Source organism: Lactuca virosa, chromosome 2 (genome assembly GCF_052849685.1).
Source record: "Lactuca virosa cultivar CGN04683 chromosome 2, Lactuca_virosa_CGN04683_v6, whole genome shotgun sequence".
Classification (NCBI taxonomy): Eukaryota; Viridiplantae; Streptophyta; class Magnoliopsida; order Asterales; family Asteraceae; genus Lactuca; species Lactuca virosa.
In genome coordinates, this window is record NC_136427.1 from 302,306,676 (window position 1) to 302,324,286 (window position 17,611).

General features: G+C 37.1%; 1 pseudogene; it reads right to left on the reverse strand.

Annotated features, from left to right (window-relative positions):
* Positions 1-8,173: 8,173 nt before the first annotated feature.
* On the reverse strand, positions 8,174-9,463 carry LOC145161559 (protein EXORDIUM-like 3 pseudogene; annotated as a pseudogene).
* Between the last annotated feature and the right edge of the window lie 8,148 nt (positions 9,464-17,611).

The window sequence follows — 17,611 nt, forward strand, 5'->3', positions numbered from 1 at the left end:
ACATATTCTACTTGGTTATGAGTCAATTCAATGGTTATTAGTTGGTTGTTGAACTCTCTTAATAAAGACATTGTTGATAGTGTCTTATTTCTACAAACTGCTTCCTAAATTTGGAAAGAACTTCATCAAAGGTATGACCAGTCTAATAGTGCTTTGATCTACCAAATTCAACAGCGGTTATATCTAATTTCTCAAAACACAGATAATTTTTCTACTTACTTCACTCACTAAAATTTGGGATGAATTGAAGAGTGTTCAAGATATCCCACCGTGTTTTTGTGGTGTGATTGCTAGGATCCACAAATATCTTCAAGATAAACATTTAATCCAACTTCTTGTGGGATTAAATGAATCTTACAAGATCCTTTGAGGTCATATCTTAATGATGCAACCTCTTCCTACAATATTTAATGCTTCCATTATCATTCATGAGGAAATACAAAGAAGCATCACTAATTCTTCTTCAATTGATCACAATGTAATTTCTACGCATGTTTGTCAATGCTTCTAATAAATTTATTGTCTACTCACATTGCAAGAAACCAAGACATTCAAAATCTCAATCTTATCGTCTTGTTGGATTTCCATCTACCTTAAAATTCACCAAGACAAATAAAGATGAAGCTAAATCCATTGTTCACAAAGTAACTTCTTATTCTTCCATTGGTATTTCTTAAGAACACTACAACAACCTTCTTCAGACGATTCAAAACAATGCTACATTGAATTCCTCATTAATCAGTCAAGCTAATGCATCTATCACTCATAATTCCATGGATCTGAATGGTAATTGTTTTTTATTTAAGAGTTTTTCAGCTAATGTCTATAAATCCTCTTTTATGTTACATAAATATCACTCTTGGATTATAGATACAGGAGCAACTGATCATATGTGCTCCAACAAAGAGTTTTCCATGCATCTAACTCCTATGTCTAAACCTCATTCCAATTATTTACCAAATGGTCATGATACATTAGTTTTATTTGTTAGAAGTATCTAATTTCTTGATTCTATTATTTTACAAGGAGTCCTATATGTTCCATAGTTCACATACAATTTAGTTTTTGTTCCAAAACTCATGTCTCAACTTTGCACTTTCATAATTTTAACTGATGAAGTGTGCCTTCAATTCTAGTTGTACATGATAAATTCATGCCAAGAGCACATCCATGTGTTTTTATTGGTTACCCTTTTGGTCAAAAAGCATATAAAGTTCTCAACTTGGTTACTAAACAAATTTCCATTTCAAGGGATGTCAAATTTGTTGAATACATATTTCCTTTATATTCCCTTCATTCAATCACTTTTTAGAATATTTCATATATCCCAAATATTGTTCCAGATATCCGTACATATGAATCTTCTGAGTTTGCCCATTTTACCCCTAGCATGAATTCACCTAATTCTACTAAAATTCCAACTGAACATCCTTCTGAACCACTTCTAAATCCTCCTATTAATGTTCATCCATTCAGAAGAACCACCATATATAGGCATCCTCTTATGAGACTCAATGATTACATTTGTCAAAATGTAATGTCTGAGGAGTCAATTTTTTCCTGCCAGCACACTCTCACCAATCTTTGTATTTGTGACAATGTTAACAATACATAAAGCCTGTTTCTCATCCCCTTCTTATGATTTTTTTTGCTACTGTTCATCCAAAGGAACTATATTTTTATCATGAAGCCAAAGGCATTCCCGAGTGGGAAGAAGCTATGTCTAAAGAATTGCATGTCTTGGATGCAAATCTGTAAGAACTTGGATTTCTATACATCTAATATATGGGAATTATTAGAGTTTTATCTACAATGCAGAATTCTAAACAAATTAAAACTTTTACTTCCCAGAACAAATCATCGGTTTACAATAAAATCTACATACAAATTAGAACAACAAGGAAATACATAAATAACATCCTACTATCTAGTCTTGTACTTGTGCTCCTGTCTTCTCTTCTAGTACCACAACTGCTACTACCTGAGCCTGCAAAACATAAACATCTGCAGCATCAGACACAATGTGTCTGGTAAGTTATTTTTCTATCCTTTCTTATCTATATTTCCTTCTTTTTCTCATGCTTTATCATCTAATTCTTTCTCTTAATAGGATACAATGTTATTCTTTTCTATTTCATTTAACTCTTCTATCTTTCTTCTCTACTCTTTCTCATCTCATATATCTCTTTCTATGTCATCTACGTTGTCTCTCATACTCTTCTCTTTTCATCTCATACTCTTTCTTAGCCTCTTCTTAGGCTCTTCTCATGCTCTACACATACTCTATATCTGTCTCCTCTCTACTATGTCTCTTCTCTGTTATATCTCTTGTCTACTCTTCTATATCTCTTCTCTATGCTCTAACTCTTATCATGTCTTCACATGCTCTACTTACTCTTATTTCTCTTTATTCTCAACTATAATGCCTCAACATTTATTTCTCATCTAGACCTAACGATCACACTTCATACTCTAGTCTCATCTATACTCTAAGGGAAACAACATCCTAAAATAATATTTCATCAAAAGATCATCAGAGTATAAAATGTAGTCTTAAACAAAACATCAAAGGAATCATAAAATAGATGGTGCGGGCTCTCCAGTGAATGCAATGCAATAATGCCGAGCTCTTTCCTTTGCTACCAAAAGTACCTGAAACTAATTAAACATAAAAGTGTAAGCATAAGGCTTAGTGAGTTCCCAAAAATACCACATACAACACAGAATAAAGGATTATTCCCTGAAGAATGGACCCCGTCAAGATAATAGGCCCCGCCTAGAGTAGTTGGACCCCGTCCAGATAACGGGCCCCGCCCAACAAGTATAAAAACATACTAGCAAGAAGTCACAAAGACAACAAGCATACTATGACACCCACATGTCTAAACATAGTATAATGAGAAGACTCACATGAATCAAAAGTTGAATACCGATACTCTAAATCATTTAGAGTCAACCACACAGACTACCTATTAAAAACAAAGGTCACACCTCATATTACAACCTAAAACCTCAAAGTTGACCAAAGGTCAACCTAGTAAAAGAGTCAATGGTCAACCCTCTCGAACCATCGTGCCGCAACCAGACCTTGGTCCGGTTCGAACAGAGGATCCCGATGGATCTGTCCACTGCTTTATGGTCTGGATGGAAAATCAAAATCCTTATTAAGCTCTTAATACTATAATATCGATTCAAATATTTTCCAGAAGGCCTCATGACACCTTAATGGTCCATAAAAATCTTGAATTTATGGACATGCATGTCTAATACATGTCATACACCAAGTTAGGTTAAATGAAGAGGAAATGGGGTCAAAACCCCATGCATAACACCCAATGAAGTTATAAGTCCATATCTGAAACATAAAGCTCTAAGGACCCCATAGATTAATAAAGTCGCAAACTTTATTCCCAACTCTCATTTAAAACTCACAAAATGGCTAAACTTGCTTAGAACTCCAGTTTATCAAAGAAAAGAATCCCAAATATTTGACTCTAGAGACTTACAAGAATCCAAATAATGCACAAAATGTTGAGGTGGATTTGCTTGATGCTTCTTTGATTTCTAAGGCTCTGTCTTCTTCCTTTAAAAGTGAAACAACCAAACAATGGCTAAAAAGCAAAGGAGAAGGGGTTAGGGTTTAGCTAGGGACTTTATGGGGTGATGGAGTCTAAGGGTGGAGGCCCGAAACCTAGGGTTTTATGTGCATTGCGGCGCCGCGATGCGGTTCTTAAATGACCACTAGATCGTGGTGACTTGGCAACACCGTGCCGTGATGCTACAACCACCACTTCGCAGAGGGGGAAAACCCAAAATAAACTTAAACCATACACAAAAATGATTCATACCTGACATGAGTGTTACAAGTAATGTTGTGAGAAGTACATAGAATTCATAATCAAGTTGCGTGGAATTTGTAAAGGTTGAGCTTAAATAATACCGACCACTAATTTTGGAATTTCGCAACTTGCAACTTGCAATTGACCTAGTTGCATGCTCATTCAAGTTGGAATTAGGAAAAAATTCCATAGTTAGTCCATGGGCGCCACATGGACTTTTTATAATAAGGTGTTGTTTGTTTTTTCTAAGGCAAAAGGTATGCAGCATGCAGACCACATCTGCAGATATCTGCAACTGAAGAGTTGGACCAAACGTATGCAGTCTAAAAGAATGAGAATGTTTGTTTTTTTAACATCTGCAAGCTGCTAAAATAAACTAAAATCTAAATGAACTAATTTAAAAGAGTTTTTCAATATTTTATGACTTTATTATAAATAATTAACAAATCTATATCAAATTCTATGTATTATTGTATAAAAAAGAAAATAAAATGGTGCGAATTAACGTATATATTGATAAAAACCAATAAGTTTTGGTTGCAAAGTTATGCCTAAAGATTGTAATTAGGGATCAAATAATTTAACACATAAAATGGATGAAAATAAACTTAGATTTTAAAATGAAAATTTTCTAAATTTTTATTTTGCCTTTTTTTAATTAAATCAATTAAAAACTGACAATAAATTTTTGTTCCATAAAGAGATGATGTTGCATTAAATAATGTTTTATAAATTTGGCACAAAAAATATAAGACAATATTAAGATTGTTTTTCATATCTATATAAATAGTTCTAACGACTATTATCGTAATTAAATCTTTATTTATAAGTTTGTCAACAAAAGTCATGATTGTGTTGTCGAACCTTTTTTATTGAAGTATTGTAACTTCTTTTTTCCAATTTGTTTATCATAGATAAAGTTGGAATAAATCTAAATTTTATTTAAAAAAAATAAAGATATGTGTTTTTTAGGCTATAAGATGTATGAAGATGTTGGAAGACTCTGGTCCACATCTACACCAAGATGATGACGCGTAGACCTTTTTAGGTCTGTAGTCTTAAGAAAATCAAACAATCTACGAAAGTTAATGTTTATACATGGTCTGCGTAGTGCTCACAAAAGAGGCCAATAAAATTTGCAGAAAAAACAAACACCACCTTTGAAAAGGTAAAACGTCTTTCAGTTTGCGAAGAACATCTACATAAGATGAGACTGACCAAATGTCTGCAACCTGCAAGAGAAAAAATTGTTTGTTTTTACAAAGTCTACATACTAAAAACTAAAATATGATTGTAACATGAAAACTAAAGTATAACCACGTTTCAGTTATTTTTTAGATAAACAATGACATAGTTAAATTGGAAAAAAATTATATATTTTACTTTCATTTACGCAGTAAACACAAAGATTATCAAATACTATTGATAAATTATTATATTTGTAAACAAATTTCAGAAATATCCAATTCCTTTAACACTTTTAACATTATGATTTAGCTTCCATGTTGCTCGTGGGTTTACCTTTTTTACATAAAACAAAAAGAAACCAATTGCTTTTACATTAAAGTAAACCACATATTAAAGAAAACATATTTCTTTTTTAAAACTAGAGAAAGACTTCATATGACGATATCTATCTATCTTTTTTTTTTTTAGAAGTTAAGGGATATCATTGAAAGCTAGCAATAAGCTAGACAAAAGAAATAATTATATGAAGAAATAGACAAAATAGAATCTTGTAACTAGACAATCTAATTGACACTAGTTTTCGACATCTACTATTAACCCATAACTTTGAGAAGTCACTTTATCAAACAACAAATATTTTTTTGGCTTAACTTTACCAAAATGAAAAGAATTTTGAAAACATCAAATAGACCACCACAAAGTGTAGAAACCGCCTCCAAAAACTCCTTACAGACGTAAGTCAAGTGCAACGAATCAACCGTGTCAATCGAATCTTGAAAAAAAAAAGATAGGCATCAAAAAAATTCCACCATCTACATGAAAGATTCAATAAATCGAGAGGCAAGTCACACTCAAATAAACCATATCTATCTATTCGTATACAATCCTTCACATTTATTTTTTAAATCCTATATATAAATATATTATATGGTGCCTCATCTACAACACCAACATCCATATATAAATCAAAACTGGTTGTGAGACCCATTTAATACATGGGTTAATTTAAAATTTTAAAAAAAATGAATATAAATGTCAAAATGTTTGAGAACTTTGAATTTATAAGAAAATAAAAAAAATAATGAATTATTATAATTGAAATGTTTTTTATCTTTTAAATTTAAACAAATAATTTAAATAAATAAACAAAAAAACTAATGAGCATTAATTTGGGAATTTTGAAATTAAAAAGTACGTTCATTAATGAAATTGATATCCATTTATTATTACATTTATTGCAATTATTACATTAAAATATTATGTTGAATTTAATAAAATAGAAAAACTCATAAAATGACATGTGAAAAAAAAATTCAAAATAACCACAAAATGACATTTGGCAAATTGAATGAGAGTGTGACATATGACAAAAAAACTTTCATTTATTAGAATAGATTTGCCAATCTCGTGTATGCATAACTTCTATAAAAACAAACCTACATAATGCTTCACAACACCATATACGCCAATGGCAACAAAATGCAAACATAGACCAATCAAACCAAAATGCACCATAACACTACAAATAGCAATGGCTTCAGGGGCATTTTGATTTGATTGGTTTATGCTTGCATTTTATTATTTTTTGGAGTTATGGTGTAATTTGGTTTGATTAGTTTATACTTGCATTTTTTTTTTTTTTTGGAGTTATGGTGTATTTTGGTTTGATTAGTCTGTTTTTTGCATTTTGTTTCCATTGACATGTTGAAGAACATGGTATATGGTGTTGTGAAGCATTATGTATGCTTGTTTTTATAGATGATATGCGTACATGGGATTGGTAAATTTTGATTTATATATGGATATTGGTGATGCAGGTGAGGCATCATATAATATATTATATATAGGAGTAAGAAAATAAATGTGAAGGATTATATATGAGTAGATATATATGGTCCTATGAAGCATTTCTCTATTTTAAATTAGAAATATGATTTCTCTAATATTTGGTTTACTTTAATCTAAAAGCCATTGGTTTCTTTTTGTTTTATGTAAAAAAAAAAAAGTAATCCCAAAAGCAACATGGGAAGCTAAATCATAATGTTCAAAGTGTAAAAGGAATGTGATATTTCCCAAATTTGTTTACAAATATAATAATTCATTAATCGTGTTTGATAATCTTTGTGTTTACTTGTGTTTACTGTGTAAATGAAAGAATGAAATTTTTTTCAATTTGATAATGTCATTATTTATCTAAGAAATTATCGAAATGATGTTTTACTTTAATTTTCACGTTTCAATTTTTATGTAGTCCTAGACTTAAAAAAACAAACAATTTTTTCTTACAAACTACATACGTTTAGTCAATAACTTTTTTCTGCAGATTTAATCCACAAACTATAGACGTTTTACCTTTTGAAAAACAGACAACACTTTAACATCTGGTGTAGGTTTAGGTTTATAATGTTAGCTCCACCAAGATGCCGTACGACAGAAAAACTATTTAATTGGCCAAGTCTAAAATGGTGTAACTGAAAAAAAAAATGATATATTCTTATATTTAAATTATGGATTTAAAATCTAAAATTATGATAGGTGGTTGCCATAATGTGACATTATCCCAATGGATAATATTTAGGGATACCTCATAATTTTGTAAGAACTCTGAAGTATATATGTCACTCAGCATTCAATTTGATGAAAACATAAAAATATAAACTTTGAGTGGTGATGAAAAAATAATAACATAAACTTTTTTCTGTTAAAATATAAAACTTTAAACTTAAAGAAACACATTAAACAAGGGGAACGATGGCAACATTGGATTCGAGGCCTCAAGTCAAGGGCTAGGGTTTGTGAAGAAAGGTGTGTTAGCACAACAAGACAAATAAGTAAATTAAACATAATTTAAATTATGAAAAGAACGATATCACATTTTCTATAAAAATAAAAAAGGCTACGATGTTGATGTCTTTCAAATATTACTTTTAGATAATAGGACATATAAACTGATTTATTTTTTAAGTTTATTGTAATTTAATATTAGATAAGATAACAAAAATAATTTATAAATTAGCTTTATAATAAACTAGTTTATAAAGTTTAAAGCTAATTTTTTTAGCTAGCCCCAAACACAATATAAACTACTAGTATCTTTAAACCGTTACCTCTGACGTTATGGCGGGAAAACCAAATGCGACAAGAAAGAGCATAAACTATAATTAACTTCATTAATAATATATTAATGATAATAATAATGATTAACAAGCACTTAAATAAAATAAAAAAACAAAGAAGAAAAGTACAAAAAGTCTAAAAAGCCCCCGTACACCATAAACAGCGAAACATGGTTTCGTCCTCTTTCCTTTAATCAATCAAGCGCATTCGGGCCAGTACAGTAATTTACCACATGATTCCACACCCACTGAACCAAGAACCTCCGTCGGATCCCATGCATATTATACGTGGCACCATCTTCATCGTTCAACATCTGCCCAGTGTAGGACCCACCACCGCCGGTCCCGTAAATACCCTCACATAGATCGGCGATCTCCACCGGAAACGACGGGTCTTCACCGGCGTACCAGGCGTTCGCCAACGGGTTCGAAGCTACCTCCGCAATCTCGTGAGCTATCACACTAATCATCCCGTCGATCGCCGCCTCACCATTGGGAGATTTCAGAGGTTTCAAACCAGGAATATAATCAGGTACAGAGAAAGGGTATGCACACATACCTGGGCATAATTTTGCAGAATTTCCGACCCACGCGTACGGCAGCGTGTACCCAACAATCGAAGGGAATGTAAAGTAGTGGAACCCACAGACGTTTTGGCAGAAATCCTCGACGTATACGTCATCGGCGGTGAGTAAAAGGTACACACCGCCTTTCGGATGTATCGGTAAGGGTTTTGTTTTCGCCGTGACGGCGGATTTTATCACCGATTGTATGGATAAACGGGTTAGGGTTTTACCATGAGATAACAACCGGTCGTTTTTCTCTTGCCCAAGCCGGACCGACCGGGTGATGTTGGAACCGGTTTGGTCTGTGTAGAGCTGGACGGTTTTCCACCAACCAGAAACAGACGGCGAGCGGTGGTCGTCGGCGGATGATATTGAGTTGATGAACTCGCGGATGATTCGTTTCTGGGCGCTTGGCCAGGTTCCGTACCAGATAATGTGTACGGTGATGTTAGATGTAAGAACTGGTCCCATGTGATATTTTAATTTGACGAACTCCGACGACCCTTCGTACTTTTTATAGCCTCCGAATTCGAGCTCCGTGAGGTTGTTTTTCATATGGGGCAAGGGGCGCCATGCCGTAGAAAGACGAAGGAAGAAGAAGAAGAGTAGGTATAGGGTGTGAAGCGGTGGCGCCATTGACCGGCGACTGCCGTCTGAGCGGCAGCGCATTTTAGTAGAGTGGTTGATGAAAAGTGGCACGGATACATGGATGGTGAGGCGGTGTTTGCATATATACATGGAGGACAGTTTATTTGAATGTGGCAATGTGCGTACTAAAAATGGGTAAATTACAAATGACCGCCCTTAACCTTAAATATTCTAAAATATCGTCCTTCTTATTTGTTAAATAGTTCTTTCACGGGTTAAGCACTATCATAAAATAATCATTAATTTTACAAAGTAATCACTAATACTATAAAAATAAATTTCCAAATTTCTCTTTTAGAAAAGGCCTTATCTACCGAGCTTGTATAATTTTATTTTATTAAATCATGGATTTTCTGTTATTTTTCAAAAATAGCATCACTATTCACTATGTCGCAAAATAGCTAGCTATGTTATACGGATTTAGCTAGCGCTTTGTAATGTGTAGATGCTCATGATTTTAATGTCTAAAGATATACAAAACTTCATCAACTTAATAGAATGAATCTAAGAAACACTTAGGACGGGTGCAACAGTTCCAGAGAGAGTTGCAATAATTGGTATTGTCACAGAGTTAATTGAAAATTACTTTGAATATTTTTAAGTTCACATCGAGACTGTTTGGTTTCACCTTACTAGAGTCACAAGTATATATGTGTTACATAGAAGAAAATATATAATGTGATTTTGAACACTAATATGTAACTTATTATGATTTTCATTAATGATTGTACTTTTGATTTCCATTATTTAAATTAAAGTGATACAAAATGATAGAAGAACATTACAAATCTATTACATGGTCATAACAAACTTAATATTCATGCCACAAAGAGGGACATTATAACGAATACCTTGTCGATTAGTGGTAAAAAAAATATCATCTAATTCTAACATCTTCAAGTATAACACTCTGTTTTGAGTCGTTTCATAATTCGGGACCATGACCCGAAAATCAAATATCATAAGGCTTCGGGTTTTGGGGAAAGAGAGGTTTTAGACTCATTTGGATGAGGGTTAGAATGCATGGATCCTTCGGTAAGTGGGATGTTGGATTGGTGATCCGTCAGTTCCGGCAAGGGGATCTGTTGTTCGTTATTTTAGTAAGGTTGGCAAGGTGTAGTCGTATCCAAGTGGGGGAGAACCGTTTGGATGTCCGGGGATAGAATCAGGTGCGGAACCAGGGAGAGTTTTACACCCTAGTCGGGAGGGAAGCCAGCTCAAGTGGCAGTCAGGATAGTGGTTGCACGAGGTTGGGAGTTCAGGAACTTTCAACGATAAGTTGGAGCATTCGTAGTAACGCATAGCAAATGTGTGATTGGATCCAGGTTGAGGGTTGTGTTAGAGCCTCTCTTCCTGTTCTTGTCTGATGAAGGCTTTGGGGTTCGAAGCATGACCCAAACACCTGATTAGGGTATATTCGGATGTGGGTTCATGGCAGTATGGGAATATTGTAAGACTACGGGGCAGTCGTAGCATTCACAAGGTTGATAGGCAGTTGTGGAAGTGGTGTAAGACTACGGGGTAGTTGTAGCATTCACAAGGATAATAGGCTGTCGGGGAAGTGTTGTAAGTCTGCGATGTAGTCGTAGCATTCACCAGAATGAGGTAGGCCATTGTAGGAGTGGTCATTAGGCTGAAGGAGGATCAACACATGCCTAGGTTGAGGCAGACAATATTGAGGGGGAACCACTCCTTGATTAGTATGAGGATCGTCGGATCTGAGGCAATGTGGGACATGTATAGCACTCGATTGGGTGAGACCCATAGGCGAGGCTTGTTCGATTATGCAGATTGGGTGAGACCCGTGGGCGAGGCCTGTTTGGTTGTGATAGAGTGGGTGAGACCCGGTGGAAATTGGCTTGAGCAAGGTATTGGAGCACGTTTAGGGTGGGATGAATCTGTGGTCAGTGGTTGGTAATCGCGTGGTGGTTAGGCTAGGGTAGCCCTTATTAGTTAGAATCTTAGTCGGAGCCTTATGGTGGGACCAGGTATGAGACTGTCAGTCTCCGTGGTGGATTGGGGATTTTATATCTCGGTTTAGTGGAAGGTCGTCGTGGAATCGGAAGATTTCGGAAAGAATGCAAGTTTAAATCTTTGGATTTCGGGATGTGAGTTATGTTCCCAGTTGACACAAGGGGTTGAGACTAGCGTTAGGAGTCGCCTTTGTTTATATGAAAGATCTTTTCAACAACAAGGTATGGTTAGGATTCTGTCAGCCAAAAGTGTCGGCTTGATGATTTAGGACCGGAAGGATTTATTTTGGTTCGAATTGCAGAGATAGGTCCGATTGATAGTATTTTGGAATGGTTTTGCATGTCAGGAAGTCGGATAAGGTATTGTATTCCTAGATTTGAGCTGAGTAGTGATGATGTCCTTCATTTATTAAGGTTAGTGGGAGCAGGCATACGTTCGCCGTCAGTATGCGAGTTCTGCTAATGATGGGTTCGATTATTGGAAGGTCATCGTATGTTGGGGTCGACTTTCATCAGGGATCTGGAAAAGTTGGTCAGATTGCCTGATTGCCTGGAGAGTAGCAAGGAGTGATTTCGAGGTCGAAATCTAATTTAAGTGGGGGAGAGTTGTAACACCCTATTTCGATTCGTTTCATAATTCGGGACCGTGACCCGAAGATCAAGTATCATAAGGCTTCGGCCTTTAGGGAAAGAGAGGTTTTAGACCCATTTGGATAAGGGTAATGTAGATTATGTGATCCAAGAGTTCAGTTTGTGCTTTGGAGCCCAAGGGTAAAATGGGAAAAACGGTGTTTTAGACTTCTTTATGAATTAAGGATTTTAGTTCGATGTGTTTTAAGTCAAAATTAATTAAATAGGGTTATAGAGGTCCTCGATACCTTTTCGTGGATATAAAGATCATCAAAAACGGAATTGGAGCGAAGAAGTTATGACCGTTAGAAATTAGGAAGATTTTGGACTTAGTCTAGTACGTTGGGAGTACAGGAAGTACGATGGGCGTACTAGGGCATCCCTGAGTACGTTGGGCATACCAGGAGTACGATGGGCGTACACGATCAGTGCCTAAACCTTATTTTTATGGTTTGAGCCTTATTTAAGCTCCCAAACCCATTCCATTCTCAGCCTCCACCTCCCCAACACCCTCCCTTGAAAACTATAACCCTAGTTTGAGCCTTTTGAGCAAAAGAACGTGTGCTTGATTGCTTTGGAGTGTTCTTGGTGCATCTTGGTGAAGAATGAGCTCTTTGGAGAAGTGTTGGTTGCATTGGAGCTTGTAGATCCAAACTTTTTCACCTTGATCATTCTTCTAAATGTATAAAGTTTGAATCTTGATGATGTATTTGATAGATCTAGCTAGTCGTGGGTGTTATGAGCTTTTGGTCACTTTAGTGCATAAAGTTTAGATCTTGAAATTTTGTGACCTTGTTATGGATAAATTTGGAAATTTTATCCATCTAAACATCATATTGATTCAGATCTAAAGGCTTGAGACTTGGTCTTAATGGATTAAGTTGGAAAATATGCACTTTTGGTACCTTTTAAGACATAAAAACTAGATCTTGATAGTTTGGACCATTCTAATGGATAAAGTTGGAAACTTTATCCATCATGGAGTTACTTGGAACCGTAAAAATGTGATCTTGGTCCTTATTTTCCTTCCATGCATTAGTTGGTGGTCTTTTGATGAAGTTATGAAGCTTGGATTTTGGTTTGGACCCCATTAAGCCATGCAAAGTCATAAAGTTAGGAACTTTATGACTTAAGACATCCTTTAGATATTAGACCTAAGTTTGGACTCTTTGGTCTTAACCACTAAGTGCTTAAAGTGGGATTTGGTTGCCTAGGGAGTACGTTGGGCATACGTATGCGTAGGCTTAGCGTAATGAATGTTTTCCCTGATATCATGCCATGGCGGATTCTACGTTAAGCATCAGCGTGTAGTACGCGGGGCGTACTCATGAAACCCTCTTTTTGGGAGTTGCGCCATGAGATGTTGGGTCAGATATGGGAAGGGTAAAATGGTCTTTTACCCATTGGAAGGATAGGATATGGATTTGGACCTTAGATTTTTGGAATTGTCTTAATTATTGATCGGGGTAATTTGGTAGTGTTCAGTGTGAGGATCTCGGTTGCAGCAGCGCGTCTGTTTCAGTTATCTTGGATTTAGGTGAGTCTCCTCGCTGTACCCGTGGGTCGAAGGCACCAATGTCGGCCCACTAGGATCTGTTATGATAGTTGAATTTGTGACTCTTGCATGGTATGTTGGGCTAGGCCCATTGTATAACGGGCTAGGCACATTCGTATGTTGGGTTGGGCCCATGGATCAGGAAGGGCTAGGCCCAATGTATGTTATGTAGGATACTAGCTGTCTTTGTGACTCTTGTCTGGTATGTCGGGTTGGGCCCATTGTATGAAGGTTAGGCCCATTATGGTGGGTTACGCCCAATGTGAGGGCTAAGCCCAGTGGTATGTATGGTATGTGGTATTTTGGGGAACTCACTAAGCTTTATGCTTACAGTTTATGGTTATGGTTTGAGGTACTTCTGGTTCGAAAGGGAAGGGCCCAGCTTGATCGCAGCACATCCACCCATGTTTCCGCAACTATATGATTTTGGATTGTACTTTGATAACTTTTTTTATTCTGAAATACTTTTGAATGTGAAACATCCAAAAATATGGTCCTAAAAAAATTCGATTAAATATTAGATAAAATAGTAATTTTCCGTATCATCCAAACATTTGAAATAAACCAGTGTATCAATTGTCATAAATCAGAGTAAAACATCATAACAAAATCCCAATGGTGTGTGCGATGCAGTCATCCCGAGCTCTTCCCCTTGGAACCAGAGGTACCTGAAACATAAACTGAAAACCATAAGCACAAAGCTTAGTGAGTTCCCCCAAAATACAACATACCAAATATACAACAAACATATAGTGGGCCCTGCCCAGTCATCGGGCCCCGCCCTGTCATCGGACCCCGTCCGGTCATCGAGCCCCGTCCGATCATCGTGTTGAGCTCGGAAAGCATATAAACACATACACAGATAATATACATAGCATACAGATAGTCATCGGGCTCCGCCCGACATCGGACCTTAGTCCACTAGCATAAAAACATAGGTTCATGCAAGAGTCACGAAGACAACTAGCATTATATCAGCATAACATAAACATGGGCCGGCCTTGGTGCCTTCGACCCGCAAAACCCAGTAAGGAAACTCACCTCGAATGCTGAAAGATAACTAGATAAATCCCCGGCCCCGGAAGCAGCTCTACTCAACCCCTAAACATAAACAATCCCTTAGATACTAATCAATATTACAAAACCCCTTAAAGGTCAAACTTGGCCAAGGTCAAAGTCAACGCTCCGAGTTGACTCAACTCATTGAGTTATCCCACAACTCGCCAAGTTTCCATTAAGCACAAAATCGCGATATTTCGATCCAACTCGTCGAGTTTCCCTTTAACTCGTCGAGTTCCTCCTTTTTCAATAGAATCGGGACAAACCCAACCCAACTCGTCGAGTTCCCTTAAGAACTCGCTGAGTTCTTCGATAAACAAACCCACTTAATGCATTAAGCCACTATTCTTCAAACCGAAGCCTTATCTTCCAGATCTAGACTGATAATACGTCTAGAAGGGTAAAGTTTCCAACTTTACCCATTAAGAACCACCCCAAAGGCATTAAGCTCAAACCCTAATCTGAAAAGGCTTATGTGAAACATCCTAAAAATCATGACCAAAAAGTTTCATTTTAAATTATTAAATAAACCATCGTTATGAAATCATCTCATCCAAAGTGTAAATCATAGAATCTCAAAACATCATATCCAAAAACATATGTTAAAATATCAGAGTAAACATCCCAGGCTACAACATTGTGGTGTGTGCAATGCAGTCATCCCGAGCTCTTCCCCTTGCTACCGAAAGTACCTAAAACCAAAATTGAAAACTGTAAGCATGAAGCTTAGCGAGTCTCCCCAAACTACCACATACAATACACATGATCACATAATCACATAATAACATAACATGGGCCTAGACCGCTTCATCGGGCCCCGCCCGGCATCGAACAATGTCTGACATCGGGCCCCGCCCGGCATCGGGTCGAAATCCGGCATCGGACCCCACTCGGCATCGAGCAAAGCTCGGTATACATATAAACATATCAAAAAATACACATAAATAATCACATAACATAAACATATAAACATTCCTCGGGCCCCGCCCGGCGTCGGACCGAAATCCGGAAGCATACAAATATTCCTCAGGCTTTGTCCGATATCGGACCGAAGTCTGGAAACATACAAAACAGACACATGCAAGAATCACAAAGACATCAAGCATACAAACATTCCTTGGGCACTGCCCGACATCGAATCGGAATCCGAAAACATATAAACCTACATCGGGCACTGCCCGACATCGGACCTTGGTCCGGAACATACTAGCAAACATATACGGGCCGACATTGGTGCCTTCAACCCGTTCATACAAGAGGAAACTCACCTCCAATGCCGAATAATAGCCGAAACGTCTCTGTCCCGGAATCAGCTCTACACACTACCTGAATCAAAACAACCCCTTAGATACCATTTTTACTCATACCTCTTTATGGGTCAACTGTGGTCAAAGTCAAATTCAAGGTCAAGTCAAAGTCAACGCTCCGAGTTGACTCAACTCGTCGAGTTTTCTCTTCAACTCATTGAGTTCCCATGAATCACAAAAACGTGAAATCGCGATCCAACTCGTCGAGTTTTCCTTCAACTCGCCAAGTTCTTCCCTTTAACAGAATCGGGACAGTTCGACCCAAATCGTCGAGTTCCTCTATGAACTCATCGAGTTCTTCAGTCAGTTAACTCTTCTTAATGCATTAAGTTACCATTCCTCAAACCAGGGCCATATCTTCTGGATCTAAGCTGGAAATACGTCTAGAAGGGTAAAGTTTCCTACTTTACCCGTTAAGAACCTCTCCCCAAGGCAAAAACTCAAACCCTAACTCAAAATGATATAGATCCGAAATCAAAAGCCAAAAAAACTTCAAGATAGACCATAAGGTCATAGATCTGGACTTTATGGACCAAATAATCACGTAAAGTCTTAAATTTTATCCACATACATGGCCATAAAAGCTTCAAAAGACCAAAATGATGGTCTAGAGGTTGCATCGGGCTTCCATGGCCATAAAGTTGGCACCTTTATGCCATGAAAACCCTTCAAGGCCCTAGATCTGAAATGTTCTTCACTTGGTACGTCCAAGTTCCAAGGATCATACCATTTGAACCAAAACAAGCAAATTAACCCCCAAAAGGAGCTATAATCAACTACAAATCAAGGTTCAAGCTTTATACCAGCAAAATGTCGTGGATGAAGCAAGGGTTCTAGATCTACAAACTCCTTCTTATGTCCTCAAGATTCTCCTTCTTCCAATGTCTTCAAAACACACACTAAAACACTTGAAATAGCTCACAAACACTCACAATAGCATTAGGGTTTCGAGATTTAGGGTTTGGGACTTAGAGGATGGAAATGAGGCCAACATCGAAGGTTTAAGACGTTTAAATAGGGTGCAAAACCCAGAAATTAGGGTTTCACCTCTGCTAGCCTACTCGTCGAGTTGAGGCCTCCTAACTCGTCGAGTAGGTTACTTAAATTACGCGGCCCATATGATCTCTACTCGACGAGTTTGGGGATTCCAACTCGTCGAGTTGCTCTTATAAATTGAATAGTTAATAAATTAAATACATACCAGGAACCAACATCTACAATTCTCCCCCACTTGTCTTAGACTTCGTCCTTGAAGTCTGCTGCCTCAAATAACTCTGGGTAATGATCTCTCATCTCCTCCACAGGCTCCCAAGTCCACTTTGACCCCTTGCGGTGCATCCATTGCACCTTCACCAACTGCACAACCTTGTTCCTCAAGGTCTTTGTCTTTCAGTCTAAGATCGTCACTGGTCTCTCAATGTAGTTCAGGCGGTCATCCACTTGAATATCCTCTAAAGGCACAACTGCAGAATCATCCACTAAGCACTTCCGCAGCTGGGAGACATGGAATGTATTGTGGATCTGACTAAGCTCTGCTGGAAGATCCAAACAATAACCAACACGGCCCACTCGAGCCAAACCCCTGAACGGGTCGATGTACCTGGGACCTAGCTTGCCCCGCTTCCTGAATTGGATGACACCTTTCCAAGGTGACACCTTCAGGAGAACCATATCTCCCACCTGGAACTCTAAATCTGATCGCATCTTGTCGTGAGGTCGCTGGTGGTCGG